This window comes from Anabrus simplex, chromosome 3 (genome assembly GCF_040414725.1).
Source record: "Anabrus simplex isolate iqAnaSimp1 chromosome 3, ASM4041472v1, whole genome shotgun sequence".
NCBI classification, from domain to species: Eukaryota; Metazoa; Arthropoda; class Insecta; order Orthoptera; family Tettigoniidae; genus Anabrus; species Anabrus simplex.
Genome location: NC_090267.1, coordinates 461,891,650 through 461,915,130, shown reverse-complemented (window position 1 = coordinate 461,915,130; position 23,481 = coordinate 461,891,650). Strand labels below are relative to the sequence as shown.

At 43.7% G+C, this 23,481-nt stretch overlaps 12 non-coding genes across 12 annotated transcripts; all 12 read right to left on the bottom strand.

Moving 5' to 3' along the window:
• Positions 1-10,467: 10,467 nt before the first annotated feature.
• On the bottom strand, positions 10,468-10,539 carry TRNAT-UGU (transfer RNA threonine (anticodon UGU)). The gene has a single exon. It is a non-coding gene; the product is annotated as a tRNA-Thr (tRNA).
• Positions 10,540-10,886: 347 nt separating this feature from the next.
• On the bottom strand, positions 10,887-10,958 carry TRNAI-UAU (transfer RNA isoleucine (anticodon UAU)). Its single transcript has one exon. It is a non-coding gene; the product is annotated as a tRNA-Ile (tRNA).
• A 3,612-nt stretch (positions 10,959-14,570) lies between these two features.
• On the bottom strand, positions 14,571-14,642 carry TRNAT-CGU (transfer RNA threonine (anticodon CGU)). The gene has a single exon. It is a non-coding gene; the product is annotated as a tRNA-Thr (tRNA).
• A 381-nt stretch (positions 14,643-15,023) lies between these two features.
• TRNAT-UGU (transfer RNA threonine (anticodon UGU)) lies at positions 15,024-15,095 on the bottom strand. The gene has a single exon. It is a non-coding gene; the product is annotated as a tRNA-Thr (tRNA).
• A 622-nt stretch (positions 15,096-15,717) lies between these two features.
• Positions 15,718-15,789, bottom strand: TRNAT-UGU (transfer RNA threonine (anticodon UGU)). Its single transcript has one exon. It is a non-coding gene; the product is annotated as a tRNA-Thr (tRNA).
• Positions 15,790-15,858: 69 nt separating this feature from the next.
• Positions 15,859-15,930, bottom strand: TRNAT-CGU (transfer RNA threonine (anticodon CGU)). The gene has a single exon. It is a non-coding gene; the product is annotated as a tRNA-Thr (tRNA).
• A 69-nt stretch (positions 15,931-15,999) lies between these two features.
• TRNAT-UGU (transfer RNA threonine (anticodon UGU)) lies at positions 16,000-16,071 on the bottom strand. The gene has a single exon. It is a non-coding gene; the product is annotated as a tRNA-Thr (tRNA).
• A 3,570-nt stretch (positions 16,072-19,641) lies between these two features.
• Positions 19,642-19,713, bottom strand: TRNAT-CGU (transfer RNA threonine (anticodon CGU)). Its single transcript has one exon. It is a non-coding gene; the product is annotated as a tRNA-Thr (tRNA).
• A 2,001-nt stretch (positions 19,714-21,714) lies between these two features.
• On the bottom strand, positions 21,715-21,786 carry TRNAT-CGU (transfer RNA threonine (anticodon CGU)). The gene has a single exon. It is a non-coding gene; the product is annotated as a tRNA-Thr (tRNA).
• A 68-nt stretch (positions 21,787-21,854) lies between these two features.
• Positions 21,855-21,926, bottom strand: TRNAT-CGU (transfer RNA threonine (anticodon CGU)). Its single transcript has one exon. It is a non-coding gene; the product is annotated as a tRNA-Thr (tRNA).
• Positions 21,927-22,820: 894 nt separating this feature from the next.
• On the bottom strand, positions 22,821-22,892 carry TRNAT-CGU (transfer RNA threonine (anticodon CGU)). Its single transcript has one exon. It is a non-coding gene; the product is annotated as a tRNA-Thr (tRNA).
• A 209-nt stretch (positions 22,893-23,101) lies between these two features.
• Positions 23,102-23,173, bottom strand: TRNAT-UGU (transfer RNA threonine (anticodon UGU)). The gene has a single exon. It is a non-coding gene; the product is annotated as a tRNA-Thr (tRNA).
• Between the last annotated feature and the right edge of the window lie 308 nt (positions 23,174-23,481).

Sequence of the window (23,481 nt, the reverse complement as noted above, 5' to 3'; positions counted from 1 at the left end):
CCACACAGGCGAGCTCTAGTTCTTCTAGATTCAAGACTTTCCCAATTAATGGTATTCCTCCTATTCTGGGTTACGAAACGCATCGCTCTTCTTTGAACTTTCTCTAAGGAATTTATTAAACCCACCCTGTACGGATCCCAGCTAGCAGATCCATAGTCGAGAATAGGTCTTACCAATCATTTATAAGCTTTACTTTTGACACCAGAATCAGCTTTCTTGAGTCCGCATAAAAAATATAACGATCTCCAGGATTTCTTAACTACATTTTTCACTTGCTCTGATCAGTTCTAATATTTTTAATAGTAAAACCAAAGTACTTGCAACTATCAACTTCAACAACACTTTCTCCTCCAAGTTCGTAATCCCTCTTTCCTGTGATTTTCTTTTTACTGAAACAATTTCTTGCTTTTTCTGCTGTGGATTTTCACTCGATTTTCACGCGCCCATTTTTCAATCTATGTAAATCCTGCTGAAGCAATAGTTAGTCCTCCTCTGTCTTTATCTCCCGATATATGACGCAATCATCGGTAAAGTGGCGCACTTCCGATTTTATCGAATCAGGCATATCATTCATGAAAAGTATGAAAATAATTGGGCCGATAATGCTACCCTTTAGCCACACCAGACGTAACACTTATTGGAGAAGATAGCGTTTCTCCCAAGCGCACCCTCTGAATTCTTCCAGCGAAGTTCTCGTATCCATTTCACAACTCTGATGTCATTACCCGCACGCGCTAACTTGTTAAGTAGGATGTCATGCGGCACAAGATCGAATGCCTTAGCAAAATCAATTACTATTGCGTCAATCCTTGACCCACTGTCGAGCTTATCCGATATATCTTGGCATACGGAACAGAGCTGACTTTCGCGGGAGAAGCCTTTCCTAAAACCATGCTGCCCCTTAAATAACATTCCAGAAGAATTCCATTTTAACCTCAAATAATCTATTATTAATTGCTCCATTTGTTTGCATACGATTGACGTCAAACTTATCGATATGTGGTTATTCAAGTCACTATTGCCACCCCCTTTTGTGAATAGAAACTACAATGGCCGATTTCCAATCTTCTGGAACCTTCGAACTGTTCAGTGATATATTAAATATTCTTATTAAATACGGTAGGATCGCTTCACCCCCGAGTTTAAGTGCCTCTCCGTAAACAGAATTTGACCAAAAGATTTACCTCTTCTGATTGTGAGTTTAGAAATACCTTTACGCAATAATGAAGCTTTAATTTGGAAATAATTATTAGTTTTCAGAAAATTGTTCTTGAATAACTGTGCTGCCGGATTAAAAACCTTTCCGTAGTGCTTCCGCTTTATCTATATATGTTGTCGCCAATAAATTGCCTCCTATACAAAGAGAAGGAACTGACTTGTTCTCTCCCTTCAATCTTCGTATATATTTAAAAAAGGGTTCCAGGAATTCCGATTTTCATTTAGGATATTGTCAAGATATTTCTCTTCAGCCATTTTCTTTTCTGTTAGTAAAAGCTTCACCAAACGTCTATACTCCGCTTTGCACGCATCGTTATTATTTCTTCTGTTGAACGCTCTCCTAGTCTTACGTTTAAGCTTCCCAATAGTCGCAGTGTAGTACGGCGGATCTGAATTTTCCCTAATTATCCTTTTGGGAAAGAAATTATTCAGACCAATATTAGAATGGTTTTGAAGTTCTCCCAAATGTCGTCCATCCCCTTGCCCTCCTTCAACCAATTAGTATAGCACAACCTCAGATAGTTTTGAAAACTTACGGAGTCTCCCCTCGCGTAGCACCAAATAGTCTTAGAAATTCCCACATGCCTCACATTACAAGTTTCCCGAGAGAGATCGAATACCACTGCACTGTGGTCACTAATTCCCTGAATCACGTCACAAGATATAACTATGTCATCTGGTCTGACTAGAAAAACATCTAACAGTGCTCGTTTATGTGTGTTTGTCGTAACGACTTGGAAAAAGCCATTCTTCGACACTAATAAGTTAACAGCTTCCTTAGTTGATCCAGCCCAGTTTACTGACGTTAGATTTAGATCTCCTCCAATTATAGTTCCTTTCCCTTAGCTTATATTTGCACATGTTAATTCTGAAAGACGAGTGATCGTGTTTAAACCTGATTTCGGCGGGCGATAAGCTCCAATAATGACTATATTTTGTTTATTGGATGCATTATTTACCTCCACCCCAATTATTTCGCAGTCATCGAGAACACATTTTAACGTACAGCTTCGCTCTGACCTAACACAAATGAAAATTCCCCCTCCTTTAGACCCTCTACCCCTTCTAAACGTTAGAAATTTTGACCTGAATATTTCTGTATTATATATATTATCCGTTAACCAACTTTCCGTTCCCACAATTATATCAGGGTCACTCGAATCAACTAAGTATTCGAATTTTGCGATTTTATTACCAATACTTCCGCAGTTTACGTGCAACAATTTAAGAAACATACCCGATACGGTATTACTGCCTCTCACAATGCCCTGTTGGTGGCCCCGATGTCGTTGTAGCTGCATCGAATCTGCTCCCGTCGTAGATCGTCATTCGGCTGCCCGTTTTTACGCAGTCATCCGTTAGAGTGGAAAAGGACTCGGTAACACTCGAGAAGAGCTCACCAAGTCTCGCCACTCCTCGCTGGTTCAGATGAAGTTCATCCCAGCTGAAGTCCCTGTCGTCGATCCAACTGTTGCCGTCTACAAAGTGATCCGGAACATTCGGCAACCCACTGAAGATCTTCGTTCAATCGGCCGATCTTCTTCCATGATACATCTGGTCTCCTTAGCATACCACTAATTACAACATTTGCCTTCGGGAAACTCTTTCTTAGTCGAGTTCACTAGATCATAAATGTCCCCCATTATATATTCAGCCCGTTGTCTTTAGAAGTCATTAGTTCCTACGTGGAGAATTACTACTTCCTCATTCCCGCCGCATTCGTCCTCTACTTTACGGCATGCACATCACTTTCACTGACCTATTTTCCTATCCTATATGCCGCACAATAGAATCACCTATCACCACACAATTTACAGGTTTCATATTCTCGACAGATGAATGAGTGCCTTCGTTTCTTATATACACTTCCTGTAACTTCTTTTGTAGCTCTGCTATCATGAGATTCGCTTCATTTAATTCCCGTTGTAGTTCGTCAACTAGTCACATTCTCATTCATGAAACACTTGCTACATGCCATCATTTCCTTGTCAGTGTCCAGGGCCTGTAGCCTACCACACTTGAAATGAGACCACATTCCACACGTATCACACTTAGCACCAGATCTTAAGTTCCTCTTGCACCCCATACACTTCACGTTCACGTTCACTGCCTCTTCTGAAGCTGGTCGAACAGGGCCCGGGTTTAACTCTAAGCCTCCTATAACAAGTAATGTGGTAATGAGTGCCAAGGATACAAAACTCCTCGGGTAACTGCCTGCTGCAGGTCCGCATTCCAGCATGCACTCTGCAGCCCACTGCCTGCTTGATCATGTACCGATTGCTGCTCGCCAAGCTGATACGGAAATACCCATCGCTGCACAAACACGTCTGCTCCCTTCATCAGTCAACAAGCGACTAGACAAGGAAAATGGAAGGAAGCGGCCGTGACCTTAAGTTAGGTACCATCCCGGCATTTGCCTGGAGGAGATGTGGGAAACCACGGAAAACCACTTCCAAGATGGCTGAGGTTGGAATCAAAACCACCTCTACTCATTTGACCTCCCGAGGCTGAGTAGACCCGTTCCAGCCCTCGTACAACTTTTCAAATTTCGTGGCAGAGCCTGGAATCGAATCGGACTTCCTGCGGTGGCAGCTGATCACACTAACCACTACACCACAGAGGCGGACTAATAAGTTATCATCAGTTGAAATATTAAAACACCTGCCTCCCATGAATATTGAACTCATGACCCCCTGGTTTACGAGACCAAAGCTCTACCACTCTACTAAGAAGGTTGGTTAAAGCACACGGTTGTAGGAATTTCTCACTTAATGTCATCAGCTAAACCTTTAAAAAAACTTCTGCCTTCTGTAAGAATTGAACTCACGATCCCCGGTTTACGACACCACAGCTCTGACACTGAACTAAGAAGTCGGGCTAATGCACGCTGTTGTAAGCATTTCTCACCTTACATGTCACCATGAGTTGTGAAATGGCGTATGGCTTTTAGTGCCGGGATGTGTCCGAAGGGCTTCGCCGTGGTGCCATAGGTTAAGTGCGGTGCTGTTAGGTGGGATTCGAATCCCACTTGAGCCGGTGAATTTGTTCGCCTCTATGTTGTACTGGTTAGTCCGATTAGCTGCCACCCCCGGAGGCACGGGTTCAATTCCCGTCCCTGTCACGAAATTTGTAAAGTGGTACGAGGGCTGGAACGGGGTCCACTCAGCCTCGGCGATCAGCTGAGTAAAGGTGGGTTCCATCCCCACCTCAACCATCCTGGAAGTAGTTTTTCGTGGTTTCCAACTTCTCCTCCTGGCAAATGCCGGGACGGTACCGAATTTAAGGCCACGGCCGCTTCCTTCGCTCTTTCTTGTATTGAACCCTTGACTTACCATTCCATCGTTGGTCGGCCACAGCTGCTACAGTAGAGCAATATTGAACTCTTAAATCTTGGGGTCGTTGCGGGAATGTTTCAGTCACAATCTTAACCAAACGATGGGGTTCAGAAGAGAGCCTAACTACTTGAAATGAGGAGCATATATGTGCTTACTAACTTTTATTGAATTCTTAATTGCACAAAAAAATTTCATTTGTATAAATCCTTGGTCAAAAATTAATTATTAATTATAAAATGTTTCAAACGCAGTCACATTGCATAGCATATGCCATTTTCTTTTACAATATCGAAGAATTTTCTTCGGAGAAAGTAGGAATCTCATAAATTACTGGACAGCAAGACTGAAAAAGTGAAAAGAAAACCTGAAAAATCGGGCACCTATTAATCCAAACGATAACTGAGAATTAATCCACATGATCCGTGGAAAATCTGACCTTCAACAAGTAGAACGCCTGATTTACTCTTAATTAAGTCGAATACCCTTTCGGATACAGAACACCGGCCGAATGGACCCTTAATCGAACCAAATTGACTATCAGTTGCTTTGGATAGGTTGCGAAATATTATTGGAAAGCATGGTGTTGACTACAAGTTAACAGCAGCATTCACAATTGAAAACAAAATTCCACCATGTATTTGTCATTTCATGACACCCTTAAGTGATAAAATAATCCCGATGCTAACACGTACATCACCCAAACAGCTGTTCAGAAGGAACCAACAACGACACGATCCGCGAGGATCTTACGTTACGTCGTTCTGAAGGAACAACACTGCGAAATGCAGGAAACACTTATTCATCACGCATTTAGAAGAAATGCCAAACATTGAAGTTAATTAAAAAGTGGTAAATCACTTGAAAAATATTATTATAAAACCGACTTTCAGGTTATGAATGGTTACGTTACGTTTAATAAAATTAAAAGTCCACATAGTAAAATAAAACAACATTATAGAATTCTTTCCTATTTAACAATGACTACCATCACAGATCCATCTACTTATTGTTTGTTCCTACACACTATCTACAAAGTTATCAATTGATCAAACTCAACTACGTATAAAAATGAAAGAACAACAAAGATTGAAAATAAAATATATTACCGGCTGGCGAATCGAAACCGCATTCCTAACTCAAGTCTCACACACATACGCTGAGTGTCAGCACGCACATTGCCAAAGCAAAAACGGACGTCAGAACGACAAAACAATTAAGTCCGTAAAATAAAATAAAATAAAATACTGAAGTTCATTGAACTCAAACTCGCATGGCGAACTGCAGTAAATAGTCAATCTCCGCTAGCTCAGTACCCAATGTTGGACAACCCTCACCATTAGTGATTCCATAATCTTAGGTAAACACCTTCCAGCTGGTAAAGGACTGCACGCAAGCCTGGCATCAAATTACTGAACTAACACTCTTCACATTGCGGATACTACTGCAGACACTACCATCGCTCAAGTCACTTCGCAAAAACATCTAATCTAAGACTTGAGTATGTACAGCTGACATCCCAGACCTATCGTCGGGCCTACTTAGTGTCTACACACCGTAACACTAACCTCTATGTACACATACCTTCCTAATTCTATCGTTGAGCGTGAACTAGGACGTCTCATCATCAGTATACTCCTAGGATAATATGTGACGTCCTAAATCTATTGTCGAGCGGAAATTGGGTCGTATACGCTTCCTCTAGCATATCAGGCGAAATCGTAACTTCAAACAAACTCTGATATTTTTATCTGTAAATCTGGTCGAAACTAATAACACACAACGAAACAAATCTTGAGACAGAAAGAACGCAAGTCTTGAAAATGCAACAAGTCCCTATCTTGTTACTAAAAGGTGAAATATAAATATCGCGTGGCGAACAATCCACAACTCAAACACGATCTCAGCATGCTCAATGAAGTTTAGAAAAGAATAATGACTCCCAACACACGTCTGAAACTACTTGACTATCGCCCAACAATAATCATCACCATCGCAAAAATCCACACTGCAATTTTAGGGTGAAGCCCTCAAATCGCCTACCGTCATTTTTAAAATATCCATATCCATGACTATCCAGTGAAACGAAACCCAATGAATCTACACAGCCAAACATATCGCTTTAAAACGTCCAATATCTCATCCCACAAACGTTTCCGATTTAATGATAAATTACAGCCTTGTAATTTATGAACTTTACTGATTGGAAACTTGTCATTACAGTCAAACAACACCAACCGTGTATTCAAAATGCTCTTCTATACTTGAGGTCATATTATTCTAATATGCATTATACTGACTTTACGTAACTAGTCACTTGAATTTTACTACCAAGATTTACAATCTTCACCAGAATCGTTTTTCACTTGGGAACTTACTTGAAATTTACTGTGCCTCACACGATAATCATCTCGAACCAACCTTCTCCAGGTCTCAGTTTTCGGATTGTTAGCGGAATATACTACAGCCTGCCACATAAATCACACATTTTATATACAGCCTGTCTCAAAAATTCTTCGCTCTCGACAAATATAGCCTGTCTCAAAAATTCATTCTCATCGCCTTTTCATGGCGGTATTATATGAAATATCCAGGCTTTCTCTGCCTTCAACATTTATACATCTTTTATCTCCGCATATATAAATTCTTCGCTCTCAATCCATTTTCTTATATTTCAAGAATTTTTCAAACCTCAATCCTCTCGTGACAAAAAACTTTTATAAAATACACCTTTTTATTTTACTGTTACTACAACTTTCGGACCTCGAGAATACAACAACACACCGTGATTTTCAATATCATCAACGTACACGATGTCACAAAATTTTACTTCCCATGAATAAAACATAACTTTATCGAATTTCACTGGAATTTTCTAGACACCCGCAAACCTTGTGGAACATACTTCTTAAATCCACTTTTAACATAGGAAAATTTTACCCCGCGGTAAACATTATTATTATTATTATTATTATTATTATTATTATTATTATTATTATTATTATTATTATTATTATTATTATTATTATTCTTATTCTCATTCTTCTTCTTCTTCTTCTTCTTATTATTATTTCGACAAAAATTTCCTGAATTCCAACGATATTCGAAATTAAGACATTCGCTACGACTACGTTATCGTTAGCACCTTCCTAAATTTTCTCAATTCGGACAATATCTCAAAGAATATTAACACAATAATTAAACTTCGCATTTTATAGTTTCTTGACGTGAATTTTACAACACTAAAGATTTTCACACGCTGACCAGAAATATAATACCTTCGCCTGAACATTACAAAATATCAACCCAACACATTCAATGAAATTTGGTAGGGACAAACAATAATCTAACTACAACATTGATACAAAAATATTCAAAGACCTGTGATCGTAGCCATTGTCCTGGATTCTGGCTGCATCATGCCAGCAGACCTCGTTTATTTAGCTTTCCATAGCTATATTTGCCATCATCTTCTCATACATACAACTTAAATTACACAACACTTTCCAACGCACTTTCAAACGTTTAGCAGGCGACGAACACTCTGCTCAAATGACCACATCTACTGCGTTCACAAGACCGCTGCTTTCTTTCACCCTACTTAAAAGTCCAGGTGTTCCAACAGATACGAAACCAGACCCTGTAGCTCACATCCAGACTCTAACAAATATTATACGCACACACTGAATACAAAGAGAAACTCAATTACTTATTCACCCAAATATCTAAACGTTCAAAGTTCCCATTAGCGGCAGCTCAGAAAATTTCTATCATTTTCCATTCTAACAGAATATTTGAACCATAGGCACGAACATGTAATAAGTTATTTGGAGACCAAATTTTCACACTTTTCAGCTGACGAGTGACGCGGGCTCCGCTGCTCCAGTAACCAGACAGAGACTGTGTAATGTTCGAAGGGAGATTTCTTTTATACCCTATGGGGTGACGCTACTCACACCATGAAGCTTGATTGCACAATCTGCTAATTCCGCATTCAATAGACCAATTTTTTTGAAATTTGTTCCATAACTTCGGACAGACTTATGATTTATTACGGTGTTAATTTCATATTTTTGCAATACTCGCAACAGTCGAAATAAATTATTTCTGCCCGGGCGTTTCGCGGCTTTTCTTCATCCATCGACCTTGGCACGTGTCGCTAGTTCGGGAGCCGGGCGCAAATACTTCTCTAGGCTTAACTGCATTTATATATTTACCCTGGGGGTTCTGTCTTCCCATAGGGTTAAAGAATAATTTAGATTCTTTATTTCTGGATTTTCTGTGTTGCCAAAATCTCTCGTTACGAAGAATTCCTTGAATTTGAAAAATTGTTGAATACTCGAATTCCACCGAAGTGTCCCGGCGTTTCACGAGTTAGCAGCTTGCTTGACGCGGGGAGCTCGCTCCCACGAAACAGAGAGGCTCTTGAAATGCAAACATGGCTGCTCTCAAAAAAGTAGTTTGTAGCTGAAATAAATATTGGGAAAATAAAAAATAATTTTCTCATAGTAGAATTATGGGTTCAGTATATCCTTTCCAATCTTCCCATACCCCACCAAGGCCCTTGTTCAACATAGCAGATGAGTACCCTTGGGTGAGGTACTGATCACCCTTCCCAATTGCATCCCTGGACTCAATGTCTCACGCTCCAGAACACTGCCCTAGAGGCGGTAGGGTTGGGATCCCTCGCTGAGTCCGAGGGAAAACCCAACCCTGGAGGGTAAACGGATTAAGAAAGAAAGATGTGTCCGAAGACCACGGCTCCTCAGCTGCAGGTCTTTTGAATTGACACCCGTAGGCGATCTCCGTGTCATGATGAGTATGACATGATGATGAAGACGACAAACAAGCCCAGTCCCTGTGCCTGGGAAATGAAACATTTATGGTTAAGATTCCCGATCCTGTCGGAAGTCGAACCCGGGATCCATCATGAGATGAAATATTAAAACACCTACCTTCTGCCAGGATTGAAATCACGAACTCTTGTTTAGAAGACCTGTGTTCCACCACTAATGATAATATCGTTTTTTACGTCCTACTAACTACTTTACGGATTTTTGGAGGCACCGAGGTGTCGAAATTTAGTACCACAAGAGATCTCATACGCGGCAGTAAATCTACCGACACGAGACTGGCGTACTTGAGCACCTTCGATTACTGCCGAACTGTGCCAGGATCGAACCTGCCAAGTTAGGGTTAGAAAGCCAGCGTCTCAACCGTCTGTGCCACTCAGTCCGGCACTGAGCTAAGAAAGCTGATTAACGCACACTGTTGTAAGAATTTTAAAACTAATATAATATCGTCACCTTCTTAATCTGTTTACCCATTACGCTCGGTTTTCTCCTCGGACTCAACGAGGTATCCCACCTCTACCGCCTCAAGGGCAGTGCCCTGCAGCTTCAGACCCTGAGCCGGAAGCTACAACTGGGGAGGAAGACCAATACCTCACCCTGACGGCCTCACCTGCTATGCTGTACAGGGGCCTTGTGGGGGGATGGGAAGATTGGAAGGGATAGACAAAGAAGAGAGAAGGAAGCGGCCGTGGCTTCAAGTTAGGTACCATCCCGGCATTTGCCTGGAGGAGAATTGGGAAACCACGTAAAACAACTTCCAGGATAGCTGACGTGGGAATTGAACACACCTCAAGTCAGTTGACATCCCCAGACAGACTGGACCCCTTTGCAGCACTCGTACCACTTTTCAAATTTCGCGACAGACCGGGAATCGAACGCGGGTCTCCGGCTATGGCAGCTAATCAAGCTTACCACTACACCATAGAGGCGGATGTGTATTGGACTCACCACACCAGATTTACATGACCAGTGCTCTACCACTGACCTAATACGGCTGATTAATGCACACTTTTGTAAGCATTTCTCAAGTAATAAGTTACCATCAGATGAAATATAAAAACACATGCCCTTTGTGAGAATTGAACTCATGACCCCTGGTTTACAAGACCAGTGCTCTACCACTGAGCTAAGAAAGCTGGTCAAAGCATACAGTTGCAAGAATTTATCAACTAATAAGTTAAGTTATCATCAGATGAAATACTGGCCCTCTGTGAGGATTGAAGTCACGACCCCTGGTTTAAGAGACCTGTGCTCTACCACTGCGCTAAGAAGGCTGGTTAACGCACACTGTTGCAAGCATTTATCAACTAATAAGTTATCATCAGATAAAATATTAAAAGACTTGCCTTTCGCGAGGATTGAACTCACACCCCAGGTTTACAGGACCAGCGCTCTTACACTGACCTAAGCAGGCTGGGTAACGGGTACTGTTGCAAGCGTTTATCAACTAATAAGTTATCATCAGATGAAATATTGAAAGAGTTGCCTTCTGTGAGGATTGAACTCACGACCTCTGGTTTATAAGACCAGTGCTCTGCCACTGAGCTAATAAGGCTAATTAACCCGCATCTTTGTAAGCATTTCTCAACTAACAAGTTATCATCAGATGTAATATTAACACACGTGCCTTCCGTGAAGATTGAACTCACGACCCACGGTTTACAAGACTAGTGCTCTGCCACTGAGCTACGAAGGCTGGTTAAAGCATACTGTTGCAAGCATTTATCAACTAATAAGTTATCATCAGATAGAACATGAGAACACTTGGCTTCTGTGAGGATTGAACTCACGACCCCCCTGTTTACCCTCCAGGGTCGGTTTTTCCCTCGGACACAGCGAGGGATCCCACCTCTACCGCCTCAAGGGCAGTGTCCTGGAGCTTCAGACACTCGGTCGGGGATACAACTGGGGAGAATGACCAGTACCTCGCCCAGGCGGCCTCACCTGCTATTCTGAACAGGGGCCTTGTGGAGGGATGGGTAGATTGGAAGGGATAGGCAAGGAAGAGGGAAGGAAGCGGCCGTGGCCTTATGTTAGGTACCATCCCGGCATTCGCCTGGAGGAGAAGTGGGAAACCACGGAAAACCACTTCCAGGATGGCTGAGGTGGGAATAGAACCCACCTCTACTTAGTTGACCTCCCGAGGCTGAGTGAACCCCGTTCCAGCCCTCATACCACTTTCCAAATTTCGTGGCAGAGCCGGGAATCGAACCCGGGCCTCCGGGGGTGGCAGCTAATCACGCTAACCACTACACCACAGAGGCGGACTCATGTGGTGTTTACCCGGCAAAATTCATTAACTCTCATGCAGAGACGCCCAAATGAGTTCTGTTTATTCAGGCTGCCATCTAGTGGGCCTAGAGTAAAACGGAACGTCGAAATGGACGAGCAGACAGCTAGATGCCGTCAAATTGAAATGTCTGCACACGGTAGCTGAGGCCATACGATGATGATGATGATGATAAGTTAATAAATAATAACCCTCCAGGTTCGGCTTTTCCCTCGGACCCAGCCTCAAGGGCAGTGTCCTGGAGCTTCAGACTCTTGGCCGGGGGATACAACTGGGGAGTATGACCAGTACCTCGCCCAGGCGGCCTCACCTGCTATGGTGAACAGGGGCCTTGTAGGGGGATGGGAAGATTGGAAGGGATAGGCAAGGATGAGGGAAGGAAGCGGCCGTGGCCTTAAGTTAGGTACCATCCCGGCATTCGCCTGGAGATGAAGTGGGAAACCACGGAAAACCACTTCGAGGATGGCTGAGGTGGGAATCGAACCCACCTCTACTCAGTTGACCTCCCGAGGCTGAGTGGACCCCGTTCCAGCCCTCATACCACTTTTCAAATTTCGCGGCAGAGCCGGGAATCGAACCCGGACCTCCGGGGGTGGCAGCTAATCACGCTAACCACTACACCACAGAGGCGGCTTATTAACTTATTAGTTGATAAATGCTTGCAATAGCACCACTGAGCTCAGACGGCTGGCCACGGCGTATTGTTTCAGCATTTATCAACTAATAAGTTATCATCAGAAGAAATATTAAAACACTTGCCTTCGGCGAGGTTTGAACTCACGACCCCTGGTTAACGAGACCAGTGCAATACCTCTGAGCTAGGAAGGCTCGTTGACGAGCACTGTTGCAGCATTTATCAAATAATAAGTTATCATCGCATGAAATATAAAAACAGTTGCCTTTTGTGAGGATTGAACTCAGACCCCTGGTTTACAAAACAAGTGCTCTACCACTGAGCTAAGAACGCTGGTTGACGCGCGCTGTTGCACGCATTTATCAACGAATAACATATCATCAAGTGGAATATAAAACACTTGCCTTATCTTAGGATTGAACTCACGACCCGTTGTTTACAACACGAGTGCTCCACCACTGAGCTAAGATGGCTGGTTAACTCGCACTGTTCGGAGCATTCCGCTATTTCCGCTATTTGCTTTACGTCGCTCCGACACAGATAGGTCAAATGGCGACGATGGGATAGGAAAGGCCTACGAATTGGAAGGAAGCGGCCGTGGCCTTAATTAAGGTACAGCCCCGGCATTTGCCTGGTGTGAAAATGGGAAACCACGGAAAACCATCTTCAGGGCTGCCGACAGCGGGGCTCGACTGGATTCTGGCCGCAGTTAAGCGACTGCAGCTATCGAGCTCGGTTCGGAGCTTTTACCGACTAAGAAGTTATCTTCAGATGAAACATCATACATTTGCCTTCTGTGAAGATTGAACTCACGACCCCTGGTTTACAACACCTGGGGTCTACCACTAAGCTAAGAAGGATGTTTAACTCAAATTCTTGCAAGAATTTATCAACTAATAAACTAATAAATAATAACAATAAAATAATAATAATGATCGTATGGCCTCAGCTACCGTGGGCAGACATTCCAATTCACGTCATCTGGCTGTCTGCACGTCAATTTTGACGTTCCGATTTACTCCAGGCCCGCTAGACTGCAGATTGTACGAATTTTGTCGTGTAAACACCAAATGTGTCACCAGAGATCTTGTTCATGCCGACATCGTACGATATGGAGTGTCGAATGGACTTTTCTCCACCCTTCAAAAATCTGGCTACTCGTGCCATGTTTGAACCCGCCGTCTTGTGCTCGTGAGGTCGACACTCTACCACCGATCCACAGAAACAGGTGGACGAAATATCATCACATGAAATATTTACACACTTGCCTTTTGTGAGGCTTGAACTCATCACCCCATACTGTTGCAAACATTTATCAACTAATGTGATATCAGATGGAATATTAGAACACTTGCCTCCTGTGAGGATTGAACTCACGACCCACGGTTTACGCGTCCAGTGCTCCACCACTGAGCTAAGACGGCTGGTTACGACGTACTGTTGCAAGCATCAACTAATAATTTATCATCCAATGAAATACTAAACCACTTTCCTTCTGTGGAGATTGAACTAACGACCCCTTTGATTACAAGACCAGTGCTCCAACACTGAGCTTAGAACGCCTGTTAACTCGTACTGTTGCGAGCATTTATCAAGTAATATGCTCTTCTTCTTCTTCTTCTTAATCTGTTTACCCTCCAGGTTCGGTTTTTCCCTCGGACTCAGCGAGGGATCCCACCTCTACCGCCGCAAGGGCAGTGTCCTGGAGCTTCAGACTTTTGGGTCGGGAGATACAACTGGGGAGAATGACCATTACCTCGCCCAGGCGGCCTCACCTGCTATGCTGAACAGGGGCCTTGTGCAGGGAAGGAAGAGGGAAGGAAGCGGCCGTGGCCTTAAGTTAGGTACCATCCCGGCATTTGCCTGGAAGAGAAGTGGGAAACCACGGAAAACCACTTCCAGGATGGCTGAGGAGGGAATCGAATCCACCTCTACTCAGTTGACCTCCCGAGGCTTAGTGGACCACGTTCCAGCCCTCGTACCACTTTCCAAATTTCGTGGCAGAGCCGGGAATCGAACCCGGACCTCCGGGGGTGGCAGCTAATCACGCTAACCACTACACCACAGAGGCGGACAATAATATGATATTATCAGATGAAACATTAAAACGCGTGCCTTCGGTGAGGATTGAACTCACGACCCCTGGTTTACAAGACAAGTGCTCTACGACTGAGCTAAGATGGCTTACTGTTGCAGGCATTTATCAAATAATATGTTATCATCAGAAGAAATATTAAAACACCTGCCTTCTGTAAGGCTTGAACTCACGACCCCTGGTTTACGAGACGAGTGCTCTACCACTGAGCTAAGAAGGCTGGTGACGGCTTACTGTTGCACGCATTTATCAACTAATAATTTATCACCCCATGAAATATGAAACCACTACACCACAGAGGCGGACATATTCGAACACTTGCCTTCCGTGTGAACTGAACCCACGACCCCTGGTTCACGAGACCGGTGCTTTAGCATTGAGCTAAGAACGCTGGTTAACGCGGGCTGTTACAAGCTTTTGTCAACTAATAAGTGGACATCAGATGAAATATTAAAAAGTGTGCTTTCAGTGACGATTGAACTGACGACCCCTAGTTTACGAGAACAGTGCTCTACCGCTGAGTTACGAAGGCCGGTTACTGCATACTGTTGCAAGCATTTATCAACTTATAAGTTATCATCGCAAGAAATATTAAATCACGTGCCTTCTGTGAGGAATGAACTCACGACCCCTGGTTTACAAGACCAGTGCTCTACCACTGAGCTAAGAAGGCTGAATAACGCGCACTGTTGCAAGCATTATCAACTAATAAGTTATCATCAGAAGAAATTTTAAAACAGTCTGTGAGGTTTGAACCCACGACCCCTGGTTTACGAGACCAGTGCTCTGCCTCTGAGCTAAGAAGGCTGGTTATGGGGTACTGTAGCAAGCATTTAGCAAATTATGTTATCATCGCATGAAATATTAAATCACGTGCATTCTGTGAGGTTTAAACTCACGTCCCCTGGTTTACGAGACCACTTCCCTACCACTGAGCTAAGAACGCTGATTGCGCTGTACTGTTTGAAGCATTTATCAACTAATAATTTATCATCCCGTGAAATATTGAACAACATGCCTTCTGTGGAGATTAAACTCAGACCCCTTATTTACAGACATGTGCCCCAGCACTGAGCTAAGAAGGCCTGCTAACAAGTGCAGTTGCGAGCATTTATCAAGAAATATGTTATCAACAGATGAAATATTGAAACGCTTGCCTTCTGTGAGGATTGAACTCACGACACCTGCTTAACAAGACCAGTGCTCTACCACTGAGCTAAGAAGTCTGCTTGACCCGGACTGTTGCTGGCACTTATCAACAAATAAGTTATCATCAGAAGAAATGTTAAATCACTTGCCTTCTGTGAGGTTTGAACCCACGACCCCTGGTTTACAAGACCAGTGCTCCACCACTGAGCGAAGAAGGCTGGTTACGGGTTACTGTTGCAGGCATTTATGAAATTATAAGTTATCATCGCATGAAATACTAAATCACGTGCCTTCTGTGAGGATTGAACTCACGACCCCTGGTTTACGATACCAGTGCTCTATCGCCGAGCTAAGAAGGCTGGTTACTGCATACTGTTGCAAGCATTTATCAACCTATAAGCTTTCATCTCATGAAATATTAAATCACGTGCCTTCTGTGAGAATTGAACTCACGACCCCGGGTTTACAACACCAGTGCTCTACCATTGAGCTAAGAAGGCTGGTTAACGCGCACTCTTGTAAGCATTTATCAAGAAATAAGTTATTATCATAAGAAATATTAAAACACTTGCTTTGTGTGAGGTTTGATCCAACGACCCCTGTTTTAGGAGAACAGTGCTCTACCTCTGAGCTAAGTACGCTGATTGCGGTGCACTGTTTGAAGCATTTATCAACTAATAATTTTTCATCCCATGAAATATTAAACAACTTGCCTTCTGTGAGGATTGAACTCACGACACCTGCTTAACAAGACCAGTGCTCTACCACTGAGCTAAGAAGTCTGCTTGACCCGGACTGTTGCTGGCACTTATCAACAAATAAGTTATCATCTGATGAAATATTGAAACAGTTGCCATCAGTGAGCATTGAACTCACGACCCTGGTTTACAAGACCAGTGCTCCACCACTCAGCTAAGAAGGCTGGTTGACGCGTATTGTTGCAAGCATGTATCAACTAATAAGTCATCAGAAGATATATTAAAACACGTGCCTTCTGTGACGATTGAACTCACGAATCCTGGTTTCCCAGTCCAGTGCTCTATGACTGGAGTACGAAGGTCGCTTAGCTCCGACTGTTGCGAGCATTTATCTTGTAAAATTCATCATCAGATGAAGTACTGAAACGCTTGCCTACTGTGAGGATCCAACTCACGACCCCTGTTTTACGAGACCAGTGCTCTATAGCTGAGCTAATAAAGCCGGTTACTGCATACTGTTGCAAGCATTTATCTACTTATAAGTTATCATCGCAAGAAATATTAAATCACGTGCCTTCTGTGAGGATTGAACTCACGACCCCTGGTTTACAACAGCAGTGCTCTACCACTGAGCTATGAAGGCTGGTTAACGCGCACTGTTGCAAGCATATATCAACTAATAAGTTATCATCAGAAGAAATATTAAAATACTTGCCTTCTGTGAGGTATGAACACACGACCCCTGGTTTACGACACCAGTGCTCTGCCTCTGAGCTAAGAAGGCTGGTTAAGGGTTACTGTAGCAAGCATTTAGCAAATTATGTTATCATCGCATGAAATATTAAATCACGTGCCTTCTGTGAGGTTTAAACTCACGTCCCCTGGTTTACGGGACCACTTCCATACCACTGAGCTAAGAACGCTGATTGCGCTGTACTGTTTGAAGCATTTTTCAACTAATTATTTATCATCCCGTGAAATATTGAACAACTTGCCTTCTGTGGAGATTGAACTCACGACCCCTTATTTACAAGACATGTGCCCCAGCACTGAGCTAAGAAGGCCTGCTAACAAGTGTAGTTGCGAGCATTTACCAAGAAATATGTTATCATCAGATGAAATATTGAAACGCTTGCCTTCTGTGAGGATTGAACTCACGACACCTGCTTAACAAGACCAGTGCTCTACCACTGAGCTAAGAAGTCTGCTTGACCCGGACTGTTGCTGGCACTTATCAACAAATTAGCTATTATCATAAGAAATATTAAAACACTTGCCATCTGTGAGGCTTGAACCCACGACCCCTGGTTTACGAGACCTGTGCTCTGCCTCTGAACTAAGAAGGCTGGTTATGGCTGCTGATGCAGCATTTATCAAATACTAAGTTATCATCACATGAAATATTAAAACAGATGCCTTATGTGAGGATTGAACTCAGGACCCCTTATTTACAAGACATGTGCCCCAGCACTGAGCTAAGAAGGCCTGCTAACACGTGCAGTTGCGAGCATTTATCAAAAAATATGTTATCATCGCATGAAATATTAAATCACGTGCCTTCTGTGAGCATTGAACTCACGACCCCGGGTTTACAACACCAGTGCTCTACCACTGTGCTAAGAAGGCTTGTTGACGCGCACCGTAGCTGCCACTTATCAACAAATAAGTTATTATCATAAGAAATATTAAAGCACTTGCTTTCTGTGAGGTTTGATCCTAAGACCCCTGTTTTACGAGACCAGTGCTCTACCTCTGAGCTAAGTACGCTGATTGCGCTGTACTGTTTGAAGCATTTATCAACCAATAATTTTTCATCCCATGAAATATTAAACAACTTGCTTTCGGTGGAGATTGAACTCACGACCCCTTATTTACAAGACCAGTGTTCCAGCACTGAGCTAAGAAGGCGTGCTAACTCGTGCAGTTGCCAGCATTTATCAAGTAATATGCTATCATCTGATGAAATATTGGAACAGTTGCCATCGGTGAGTATTGAACTCACGACCCTGGTTTACAAGACCAGTGCTCCACCACTCAGCAAAGAAGGCTGGTTGACGCGTATTGTTGCAAGCATGTATCAACTAATAAGTCATCAGATGATATATTAAAACACGTGCCTTCTGTCAGGATTGAACTCACGAATCCTGGTTTCCAAGACCAGTGCTCTATGACTGGAGTACGAAGGTCGCTTAGCTCCGACTGTTGCGAGCATTTATCTTGTAAAATTCATCATTAGATTAAGTACTGACACGCTTGCCTTCTGTGAGTATCCAACTCACGACCCCTGTTTTACGAGACCAGTGCTCTACCGCTGAGCTAAGGAAGCTGGTTACAGCATACTGTTGCAAGCATTTATCAACCTATAAGTTATCACCGCATGAAATATTAAATCACGTGCCTTCTGTGAGGATTGAACTCACGACACCTGGTTTACAAGAACAGTGCTCTACCACTCAGCTAAAAATGCCGGTCTACGCGTGCTGTTGGAAGCATTTATGAACTAGTAACTTATCAGATGGAATACTAATTCACTTACCTTCTCTGAGGATTGAACTCATGACCCTCTGTTTAGAAAACCAGTGCTCTACCACTCAGCTACGAAGGCTGATTGATGCGTATTGTTGCAAGCATGTATCAAATAATAAGTTATCATCGTATGAAATATTAAATCACGTGCCTTCTGTGAGGTTTGAATCTACGACCCCCGGTGTATGAGGCCAGTGCTCTGCCTCTGAGTTAAGAAAGCTGGTTACGGCTTGCTGTTGCAGCATTTATCTAATACTAAGTTATCATCGCATGAAATATTAGAAAAGATGCCTTAGGTGAGGATTGTACTCACGACCCCTGGTTTACAAGACCAGTGCTTCAACACTGAGCTAAGAAGGCCTGCTAACTCGTGCAGTTGCGAGCATTTATCAAGTAATATGTTATCATCAGATGAAATATTGAAACAGTTGCCATTTTTGAGTATTGAACTCACGACCCCTGTTTTATAAGACCAGTGCTCCACCACTCAGCTAAAAAGGCTGGTTAACGCGTGCTGTTGGAAGCATTTATGAACCAATAACTTATCAGATGGAATACTAATTCACTTACTTTCTCTGAGGATTGAACTCATGATCCACTGTTTAGAACACCAGTGCTCTACCACTCAGCTACGAAGGCTGGTTGAAGCGTATTGTTGCAAGCATGTATCAGCTAATAAGTTATCAGATGATATATTAAAACACGTGCCTTCTGTGAGGATTGAACTCACGAATCCTGGTTTCCAAGACCAGTGCTCTATGACTGAAGTACGAAGGGTTCTTAGTACCGACTGTTGCGAGCATTTATCATGTAAAAAGCTTTCATCAGATGAAGTATTGAAACGTTTGCCTTCTGTGAGGATTGAACTTATGACCCCTGGTTTACGTGACCAGTGCTCTACCGCTGAGCTAAGAAGGCTGGGTGACGCGCACTGTTGCAAGCATTTATCAAATAATAAATTATCATCGCATGAAATATTAAATCACGTGCCTTCTGTGAGGTTTGAATCTACGACCCCGGTGTATGAGGCCTGTGCTCTGCCTCTGAGTTAAGAAGGCTGGTTATGGCTTGCTGTTGTAGCATTTATCTAATACTAAGTTATCATCATCATCATCTGTTTACCCTCCAGGTTCGGCTTTTCCCTCGGACCTCTACCGCCGCAAGGGCAGTGTCCTGGAGCTTCAGACTCTTGGTCGGGGGATACAACTGGGGAGAATGACCAGTACCTCGCCCAGGCGGCCTCACCTGCTATGCTGAACAGGGGCCTTGTGGAGGGATGGGAAGATTGGAAGGGATAGGCAAGAGAGAGGGAAGGAAGCGGGCGTGGCCTTAAGTTAGGTACCATCCCGGCATTCGCCTGGAGGAGAAGTGGGAAACCACGGAAAACCACTTCGAGGATGGCTGAGGTGGGAATCGAACCCACCTCTACTCAGTTGACCTCCCGAGGCTGAGTGGACCCCGTTCCAGCCCTCGTACCACTTTTCAAATTTTCGTGGCAGAGCCGGGAATCGAACCCGGACCTCCGGGGTTGGCAGCAAATCACGCTAACCACTACACCACAGAGGCGGACTAACTAATATGTTACCGGATGATATATTAAAACACGTGCCTTCTATGAGGATTGAACTCACGACCCGCAATTTTCAAGACCAGTGCTCTACCACTGAAGTTCGAAGAGTGCTTAACTCGGACTGTTGCAAGCATTTATCAACTAACGATATATCATCAGAAGAAAGATTAATACACTTGATTTCTGTGTGGTTTGAACACCTGACCCCCGGTTTACGAGACCAGAGCTATACCGCTTAGCTAAGAAGGCTGGTTACCGTATACTGTTGCAAGTATTTATCAAGTAAGATGATATTATCAGGTGGAATATTAGAACACTTGCCTTCGGTGGTGATTGAAATCACGACCCCTTATTTACAATACCAGTGTTCCAGCACTGAGCTAAGAAGGCCTGCTAACTCGTGCTGTTGCGAGCATTTAACAAGTAATATGTTATCATCATCATCATCATCATCAGTTTACCCTCCAGGTTCGGTTTTTCCCTCGGACTTAGCGAGGGATCCCACCTCTACCGCCTCAAGGGCAGTGTCCTGGAGCTTCAGACTTTTGGGTCGGGAGATACAACTGGGGAGAATGACCATTACCTCGCCCAGGCGGCCTCACCTGCTATGCTGAACAGGGGCCTTGTGCAGGGAAGGAAGAGGGAAGGAAGCGGCCGTGGCCTTAAGTTAGGTACCATCCCGGCATTTGCCTGGAGGAGAAGTGGGAAACCACGGAAAACCACTTCCAGGATGGCTGAGGGGGGAATCGAACCCACCTCTACTCAGTTGACCTCCCGAGGCTGAGTGGACCCCGTTCCAGCCCTCGTACCACTTTTCAAATTTCGTGGCAGAGCCGGGAATCGAACCCGGGCGTTGCAGCTAATCACGCTAACCACTACACCACAGAGGCGGACTAATATGTTATCATCAGATGAATTACTGAAACATTTGCCATCTGTGCGTATTGAACTCACGACCCTGGTTTACAAGACCAGTGCTCTAACACTGAGCTAATGAGGCTTTTTAACACGTACTGTTACGAGCATTTATCTACATAGAAGTTATTATCAGAAGAAATATTAGAACACTTGCCTTCTGTATGGTTTGAACTCACGACCCCAGGTTTACTAACCCAGTGCTCCACCACTGAGCGCAGACGGATGGCCGCAGCGTACTCTTTCAGCATTTATCAAATACTAAGTTATCATCGCATGAATTATTAAAACAGATACCTTGTGTGAGGATTGAACTCACGACCCGTGGTTTACAGGACCAGTGCTCTACCACTGAGCTACGAAGGCTGGTTGGCGGGCACTTTTGCTAGTACTTATCTACAAAGGAGTTATTATCAGAAGAAATATTAATACACTGCCTTCTGTGAGGTTTGAACCCACGACCCCTGGTTTACGAGACCACTGCTCTACCTCTGAGCTAGGAAGGCTGGTTGACCCGCACTGTTGCTGGCACTTATCAACAAATAAGTTATGATCATGAGAAATATTAATACACTGCCTTCTGTGAGTTTTGCACCCACGACCGCTGGTTTACGAAACCAGTGCTCTACCACCGAGCTAAGAAGGCTGCTTGACCCGGACTGTTGCTGGCACTTATCAACAAATAAGTTATCTTCAGAAGAAATATTAACACACTTGCCTTCTGTGAGGTTTGAAGTCTCGACCACTGGTTTACGAAACCAGTGCTCCGCCACTGAGCTAAGAACGCAGGTTGACGCGCTCTGTTGCAAGCATTTATCAACTAATGATTTATCATGAGAAGGGATATTAAATCACTTGCCTTCTGTGAGGACTGAACTTACGACCCCTGGTTTACAAGACCAGTGCTCTACCTCTGAGATAAGAAGACTGGTTGCGGCTTGCTGTTGTAGCATTTATCAAATTCTAGGTTATCATCGCATGAAATATTGAAACACTCGCCTTTTGTGAGGACTGCAATCACGACGGTCCGCCTCTGTGGTGTAGTGGTTAGCGTGATTAGCTGCCACCCCCGGAGGTCCGGGTTCGATTCCCGGCTCTGCCACGAAATTTCAAAAGTGGTACGAGGGCTGGAACGGCGTCCACTCAGCCTCGGGAGGTCAACTGAGTAGAGGTGGGTTCGATTCCCACCTCAGCCATCCTGGAAGTGGTTTTCCGTAGATTCCCACTTCTCCTCAAGGCGAATGCCGGGATGGTACCTAACTTAAGGCCACGGCCGCTTCCTTTCCTCTTCCTTGCTTATCCCCTCCAATCTTCCCATCCATCCACAAGGCCCCTGTTCAGCATAGCAGGTGAGGTACTGGTCATACTCCCCAATTATATCCCCCGACCAAGAGTCTGAAGCTCCAGGACACTGCCTTTGAGGCGGTAGAGGTGGGATCCCTCGCTATGTCCGAGGAAAAAACCGAACCTGGAGGGTAAACAGATGATGATGATGATTTATCAACTAATAAGTTTTCATTAGAACAAATATTAACACACTTGCCTTCTGTGAGGTTTGAACTCACGACCACTGGTTTACGAGACCGGTGCTCTGCCTCTGAACTAAGAAGGCTGGTTACGGCTTGCTGATGCAGCATTTATCAAATACTAAGTTATCTTCGCATGAAAAATTAAAACATGTGCCTTATGTGAGGATTGAACTCACGACCCCTGGTTTACGAGACCAGGGCCCTACCGCTGAGTTTAGAAGGCTGCTTACCGTATGCTGTTGCAATCTTTTATCAACTAATATGATATTATCATATGGAATATTAGAAATCTTGCCTTCTGTGGGGATTGAACTAACGACCCCTTGTTTACAAGACCAGTGCTCTACCACTGAGCTAAGAAGGCTGGTCGGCGCGCACTCTTCCAAGCATTTATCTACAAAGTAGTTATTATCAGAAGATATATTAATACACGGCCTTCTGTGAGGTTTGAAACCACGACCCCTGGTTTCCGAGACCAGTGCTCTACCTCTGAGCTAGTTACGCTGATTGCGGTGCACTGTTTGAAGCATTTATCAACTAATAATTTTTCACCCCATGAAATATTAAACAACTTGCCTTCGGTTGAGATTGAACTCACGACCACTTATTTACAAGACCAGTGTTCCAGCACTGAGCTAAGAAGGCGTGCTAACTCGTGCAGTTGCCAGCATT